Genomic DNA, 8559 nt, shown 5'->3' with positions numbered 1-8559 from the left:
AATTCCCATAATTTATTTTCTGTATATAAGAATAATACTTAATTATATGAAGTATAACTACAAAAAAATATTAAATTATAGTTTTATAAACTTAAATAACAAATTCAAAAATATATTTCTATGTACCTTACAAGTATATATAATGATAATAACAAGCAACGTGTTAAAAAAGACTTAATAGCTTACAATCACTAATAAACAAAACCTGGCGAACAAAAAATAAAACATTTAATCAAATAATAATAAAATTGTTCAGTTATTTTTTATTTCTTACAATGGTCATATAAGAAGTTAGATTTAAATATTTTATATAAGTAATATCAAACAGGTTTTGTTTTATTGTTAAGTATATCTATATCTATTTAAATTCTATTTATTATTATTTAAAATTTATGTTATAAAGTTTTAGTTTCAGTACATTTATTACTTCTTTTTTATATGCTACGAGTATCTAAATTAAAATTTTATAACTTAAGATCCAAAAAATATAACACTTTACTTTTTTTTTTGCCTTTTTTTTTATTGCAATGTAATTTACATTTAGTATGCTTTACCACGGCGCCTTATCAAAATTAAAATCAATCCTTTCTACGTAAAAAAATCGTATTTACTCATTTCAATAATAAATATAAAGCGTCTTATTAAAGGTTGCGTGAACTTTGAATGTATTTTTGGAAAAAGAAAAATTTGTAAAAGATAAAATGCAAATTTAAAGAAAAAATTTTACTCTTTTTAACTTTATTGTAGGGTCAAACAATCTTTTTCTATTGAACTGTTTTTACCTCTTTCTACGTAAATTTGAAAGTCTAATACAAAAGGTTAATCAGTTTAAAAACAAGTTTGTATGTAAACTAAGTAGTTCATTTTTAAATTAAAGCATTTAGTTTAAATGTGTTTATAAAGCATTTAGCAGTTATACGAAAATTTTTAATCAGTATTTTATTAATTTTTAAATTTTTATACTATTGTTTATCTTTAAAAGTTTAATTTGTATAGATTAAGTTACCACTTTCTTTAACGTAACTAATGTTCTATAACCACAATGTTGAAAAATTTAAACCATAGTAGATATAGAAAAACCGTATTCAAAAAACTGATCTAAAGCTTCTTGTAGCAACAACTAAATATAAAATTTTAAACTTGTACACTCTTCAGAAAAACATACTCTAGTTTAATTGATTATAAACTTCTTAATCAAGCAAACCTAATAAACTACTATTAATCTTTTAATATATTTAATTCAATCAAGTATTGTGAACTGTATTTATTGTAAATTTGGATGCTTTAATTATAGATATAAGTATATTATTAACAAAGGAATAATTAACAAAGCCGCTTTATAAAGTAACAAATAACAAAGTCACAATGAAGCTTTATGTTAACAAAGTAACAGTAAACAAAAAAAAAAAAAACAAAAGCGATAGAAATATATTTTTAATAAAATAACAACTAACAGGAAGCAAAAAATATCAAGGTCACAGGGCTTTTCGTTAAGTTTAATGGTATACAATCTATACTTGTGTACTAAAATGCCGAAGTTATTGTCTTGTATTTTGTTTTTCAACTTTTTAAGTACTGAAAAAGCTTCTTATTTTTTGTCAACCTTTAAGTTTAAACTGTTTTAGTTTTGAATTTCGATTAAACTAATAAATCAAAAGAAAATGCTTAATACGTCATTTTTGACAAATAATATAAGTTTAGTATAAGCACATATTCTAAATACGAAAAATATTTATCGCAAGTTAAAACTAAGCGGTTTCCAAAAATTTAAATTCTAGTTTTGTAGCCGATTTTGAGTTTATTTATAAAGTTTTATAGTAATTAATTACTCATTCAAAACACTTTCAATTTTGATAGTACGTTACAGGTTTCGAAATATGAATAATGTTTCCACTTTTGCTTATGCAAACTTTTATAAAACTATAAAAACAGTTTACTGTTTTCAATTAATTATGTTAACTATTATTATTTTGTTTCACATCGTGATAAAACGTTTATTAGGATTTATATTATCAATTATACTAAATAATAAGTTATGCGTATTGTTGTAAAAATTTCGAAACATACATTTATGAACGAAAAATAATAGTTTTATTTAAGTAGTTTTTATTTTTGTTTAAGAAGGCATTAAAAATAAAAAACAAATTTTTGTCATTTAAAGCATATAAAACTATAAATGTTCAAATAAAGCTGCAAAAAATAATGATAAAGTTATGTAAAGTAGTTTTAAAATTAAAAACACAATTTTTGACAGAATACAAAAACTTTTTTAAGCAGTCAAGCAGCAGAAACATAAGTATTCTTTAGAAAAATTACAAATGTTTTTATGGTTTAACATAAATTTTTCTTAATTTTTTATCATTCTTATGAAATGAAATTATGTGTTCTTTATCATTGTCAATAGAACTTGTTGATTAAAAGCTTTGTTTATTAATATTTTACCTAAAAGGATTTTAAAGACTTTTGACTTTTGTACTATTCTGTTTTAAAACTATCAATTTAAAGAATTATAAAGTCTTGAAAATTGCATAAATAGCACTGTTAATTTTAAACTATATATGCGAAATATAATGTTGCTGTTATAACGTTAAAGTAAAGATGTGCAGAAAAAAAAATATTTGAAAATATATTTTTAAATACACAACTCCTTCTTAGAACAAAGCTTAACTGCAATAGTTATAAAAAATGTTATTAAAAGTATTTCGGTTTACAGATTTTTTATTTAATGTGCTATGGTATAATGAAATTGAACAAAACAAAACAACGCGTAAAATAAAGCGTAACTAATATATTTTTTAATTTCAGGAACAAAACGTGATCAAAATGTTTTTATATGTAATAACCTTTTTAAAAATCAGACATGTAAGTAAATTTATCATTAATTTCACACAACCTAAATAAAGTTATTAATTTACTAGAAATTAAATACATAGAATAAAATAATATGTTGTTTAACAGATCTGTTTTGGAAATATAATTATTCAAGTTTACCCAACACTTTTATAAAACTTTATAATGCAGCTTAGTATGAACTTTTCATAATAACTCATTGAATGAAACACACAAAAATTTTATAGGAATACTAACTCAGCAAAGTATTATTAAATAAAATTATTAATCCTTCACCTAGTTTTAACACATGTATTATCTTAACTACGCGTTTAAACGTACATCAAACTGAATCATAAAAAGTAGATGCGTATACTATTGAAACCATTGTATGAATCATAGCTGAAGTTATTTATAACTTAAAACAAGTAAAATTATTATTAAACAAACTTACTATCATTTTTTCTAACTTCAACTACGCGTTTAAACGTAGATTAAATGAAATCATACAGTATATTTAGCATCATAAAAAACTGATATAAGTATAATGGATTTTAAATTATCTTATTTCATACATACCTGCATATCTAAATAAGCTGTAAAACTTTCAAATATTACAAAACAATGAAAATTTTTTGGGTTGCCTCTTTAGTTTTGATGATCCTTAGCTCTAGTTTTGCAAGTGAGTTTTAGTATTTTAGTTTTACAATTTAATTTACTTAAAATACAAAGTATGGCAAAATATTTTACTGTATTAACGAAAAGCAAAATATCAACAGAAAACAAAAATTAATCTATGATTTTACAATATCTAACAGTTTAGGTATAAAAGTTTATTTTAAAGAAAAAAAACAACAGTCGTTTTAGTAAATTTTACTAGCATGCAAAAGATTTTAAACATAACTGTGTTTTTATTGATTCAAAGTAAATTTAAGTATATTTAAGAGATTTTTTTAAATAGTCAAAATAATGTTGTACAGCCGTTTAAATTGAACAAATAAGCATAAGTGTATAAACTTTTATTTAAAAAAAATATATATGAATATTTTTAGAAAAACCTGTTCTTGATGTTTGTAAAATAAATGAACAAACTGGCAAAAGGTTCGATTGCAGCCAACTAAAATCAAAAGTAAAATTCTGTAAGTTTTTATTTAAAAAAAAAATTAAATATTTTTTACTGAATTGATATTTATAGAATTTACAATGTACTTAAGTTTTTACTTTACTTGTTACTTAAGTGATAATTTGATAAAAGACTTGTAAAGAACAGGTAAAACGTGAATACAGTATGTTTATATAATACACCATGACTGGATTATGCAAGCTTAATTCAAAATTGCTTAATATAAAACCCCAAAACTTGTTTAAATGCTTATGATTTTTCAAAATATTTCAACTACTTAGAATCAAATAATAATAATATTCTAACACATATTTTTTCTATTTTAAACAGATATATGCCGATATAAACAAAAAAATTGCAAAAATGAAAATGTATGGGAATTGTTTGGAAAGTAGATAATGCTTAAAAGTTCAGTATCAAAATTTAAAAAGTAAAACTATTTTTTATAAATTGTAACATACTCATAAAGACTGTTCGTAATAATAAAATAATTTAATTTATATTTTTACAACCTTACGTCTATTTTAAACATTTCAAAACTTAGTTAATTACTCAGTTTGTTTTTCAAGATACTGTTGTCTTTTTTACTGTTTTTTTTTACTTTAATTCTGTACTTAACTTTTAAATTTTATTATTATTATCTTTTACAAAAACAACTTTATCTATGCAAGATTTTAAATAGAATTGTATTTAAATTTTCTATATTTAAGTTTTTTACTTTATCTTAAACTATATTAATAAACAAGCACATCAAAAAACTTACTACTAACTGTTTGAGACAGAATTTTATTAAACTAAGCTTTATTTTAAAGACTTATTCTAAAACATAAAAATTTTATAAGTGTTTAAAATCTTTTAAACTTAATTTAATCATAAATTTAATAAAAAAAAAAAAAATGAAATAAAAATACTACAAAATTTCAATAAACTATTGTAGTTTTAAAATTAAACTTAAATCTTTTTTTTTTCGTAAATGTTTTCCGAATGTTTATCGTATCAAACTGAAGAAATTTTCTTTTCCAATTTACCTAAAAACCTTTGGTTTTAAGAATTTAAAGTTTTTTACTTAACTTACATTTGTTTTGTAGTTTATAGAAATTAAATCTCATTTTAATGTACATCGATCGATTGTAGAAGACAACAAAATCCATTACATTTTGGTAACTTAGCTGTTTAAAAGTTTTTTTAACAGAAATTTCAATTGCTTCAAATAGAAAACGATAAAATTTTATATAGAAATTAGCGATAATAGCACAATAAACATTAATCATACTATCATTACAAATTTAAAAATCTTTACTTCATTAAACATTTACTTAAGTGTAAACTGCAAGTTTACTTTTTGTTTTTACGTCACTAAATTGTTCAACGATAAAAAATGTATTTACTAAGTAGCTAAGTTCAATATTTTAATTTATTTTTAAAGTTTATTGCTTGATTAATTGACTAAATATAGACTTTTAATGCATATAAAATGAATGGTTTTTGTTAATCAAAATCGTTTAAAATTATTTGATTAAAATAATTCTAAGGGGTTACAACCAGTCTGAAAAAATTGTTAAATATTTGTATATAAAGATATATTAAAAAAAATTGTTTCGTTGTACTTTCTATTAAGAATATTAAATAGAATATTTTTATTAATGGTATCGTTATTAAATATATAAATGAAGTAGTTTTACCTATTTTTTCAAAAAGCTACGGCTATTACTAATTGCATGAAATTTAAATACATCTTTACCAATATGAATAATTGATTTGGCCTTATAAATTAAACTATAAGTTTAAATACAAAATATTATTTTAAACGAATTTTGTCATAAAATTTAGCTTAAACCGTGTTTACGTAATTCAAATAAAATATATGAATTCGTATACGGCTAATTTTATGTAGCTTACAAACAATTCTAACTCCTACGAAAAACTACTGCAAACTTTTGATAATTTTTCCTATAAGAAAGTACTTCGCTTATGATTACTCAAACTTTTTTTGTACTGAACTTAAAAAAGTTGTAAGTATTTTTGCGAACAAATGTAGTACATAAAGCTTTATTATTTAACAAAATTAGTTTTGAAAGATTAAATCAAGTATTGTGTTTCACTGAGTTTTTTATGAGATTATTATTTTTTATATTTTTATATTTAAACTATAAGTAATATTTTAATAATTTTTGACAAAACGTATACGTTTAATTAAAAGACAGAGTTTTCTACTTAAAATAAAACAAAGTGAGAATTACAAACCAAAAACTAGTTTTTTTTTTACCATTTAAATCAGTAAAAGATTTATAAGCTTTCTTATTTATTTTTTTACACTATTCTCTTAATCAAAATTGCTATCAAACATAGTAGTAAATAATGTTTTGAGAGCTAATAATACTTTATTAAATTTATTTTAGTATTTTTTATGTATTTTTAGTCAATAAATAAAAACAAAACTAGTATGAGGTCTTTCGTAATTTGAAAAAAAAATTGTACAGCATAAAGCTTTGAATAGTTTTGTAAACTATTCAAAGAAACATGACTATACAATTTGTTAATTACAGATTAATATGTATCTCAAATTAGTTTCTTAATAGCTTCTGTACACAACATACAGACAAATGCAAAACTTACAACTGAAAAATATACACCAGGTAAATTTTTAAATAAAAGTATTAATATAAGTAGTTTAAGTTGCTAAGCAAATACATTTATTGTTTATAGAACGACAAAAGAAGTGTTCAAAATAATTTGTCCTACGACTTGGTGCACAAAAAAACCTTTTAGTTATCAAGTTGCACACCACTGTGTCGCACTAAATACATATAAATTTATTACTCTGTTATTTAAAACGATGTAAATATTTCAAAACAGTATTAATACATACACATTAAAGTTTGAATAATCTCATCTAAGTTTTTAATCAATTTGATTTTGTACTTTATAAATTACTGTTGTACTTATTTACCGTTTTAAGGTGAAATAATGTCAGCAGTTTTTTTAACATATAAAAAATTCAAGTTTTAAAATTACAACAAACAAACAAATCGTATTATAATTAAATCAGAAAACATAACTACCTGTATTTATAACTCAATAGATAAACTTATTACAAATATATTAAGCATTTTAATAAAACTGCTTAAAATTTACTATTTACTTTAATTTTTTAAGTGTTTAATGTCAGTAATTAAAATAAAAGTATATAAAAATTTATTGTTTTTTTACAAACTAGATAGACTTCACTATTAATAAGATATTATAGATAATTCCACATGTGATTCAACGGTAATACAAATGTAATTGTGGTGAGGTGTGTTTGCCTAAAGACCTGAATAATCCCAATAATTATGCATGCAGAAATTTCAGTAGGAAACAATTTGATGCTGTTACAAGAGAAAAATCAAAGCTTCTAAGCTTGATTTAAGTTGCTTTTCTAAGTTTTTCTTTTAACTTTAAATAATGTTATATTAAAATGTTAAGTTGTTGTACTAATGTTATATAGTTTAACTACAATATTAATATATTTAAGCTTAGTGAAAATCATTAAAAAAAATTACAAAAAAAAAACAGTTGGTTTTATTAATTTAGTAGAAACATTAACGAAACAATTATAAACTGTTTTTGTTTACTATTTAGAAAATTTTTATCTAAACAATATTTTTTCAGAATTTTAAGAAATAAAATCCGCAATGGAAACTAATGTATTTAGTACAAAAGTTTGATAACAAAGACAGTAAACGTTGGTAAAAGAAAATATGTTAATAAATTACTTAGAATCAATACAATATACAGCAGAAATATGAGAAAAAATATTTTAATAGAACATATGGTAACAATACAGTATTGATTCGAAACTGGAAAAATAAGTATCTTAATAGAACATTTAAAACAACTCAATACTTAGAAAACTTCGGAAAAATAAAAACTTAAGTAAAACAGCTGTAATCAATACAATACTGAGTAGAAAATGGAGAAATAGTTATTTTAATAAATAGTTTAGAAATAATACAGTACTAAGCAGAAGTTTGAGAAAAAGTTATTTCAACATACTGTTTGGTCCTGCTTCTAACAAAATCACTAAAATGTTTTCAAGGGTAAAATTAAATGTTTTTGCATCTAAAAAATTTTTAGTCATTAATTAATTCTGAGCAATTTTTATACAAAAGTTCAACATTAGTAGGCACATTTTTAATACTTTTTAATAATTAAATTTCACAGTTTCCATATGTTTTACACTAAAGATTTCTGAAAACGGTTTATAATAAACAAAGAAGAGTTTGAGAACTACATTGCACAAAATAGGGACTTTACTCAACTAATAAACAATCTGTTAGTGTTTGGATAAGATAAATAACTATTTATAAAAAACAGTATAACAGTATAAAATTTCAATAATTTTTAACTTGTTTACTTTTCTACAGTAAGCTAAAAAAAGATAATGACTATAAATTTAAGTTGTTACTTTAAGGCGCCTTAAGAAAAGCTTAAATAAGAAAAACTTTAGTCTAAATTAGCAATAAAAAACTAAGATTGAGTAATTGTCTTTATTTCTAATTGTGATGAACAGATGTATTTAGTAATTATTTTTATTGATTCATTTTTAAAAGGTATTTTAGTTCAAA

At 21.6% G+C, this 8559-nt stretch overlaps 1 long non-coding RNA gene across 1 annotated transcript; it reads left to right on the top strand.

Moving 5' to 3' along the window:
* Positions 1-3409: 3409 nt before the first annotated feature.
* Positions 3410-4481, top strand: LOC145832056 (uncharacterized). The gene is made up of 3 exons (XR_014369721.1): positions 3410-3511; positions 3882-3968; positions 4283-4481. It is a non-coding gene; the product is annotated as an uncharacterized LOC145832056 (long non-coding RNA).
* The last annotated feature ends 4078 nt before the right edge of the window (positions 4482-8559 follow it).

Source organism: Thalia democratica, chromosome 3 (genome assembly GCF_965202585.1).
Source record: "Thalia democratica chromosome 3, ktThaDemo2.hap1.1, whole genome shotgun sequence".
Taxonomy (NCBI): domain Eukaryota; kingdom Metazoa; phylum Chordata; class Thaliacea; order Salpida; family Salpidae; genus Thalia; species Thalia democratica.
Note: the sequence above shows the minus strand (reverse complement) of the source record. Positions and strands in the feature narration are given on the sequence as shown.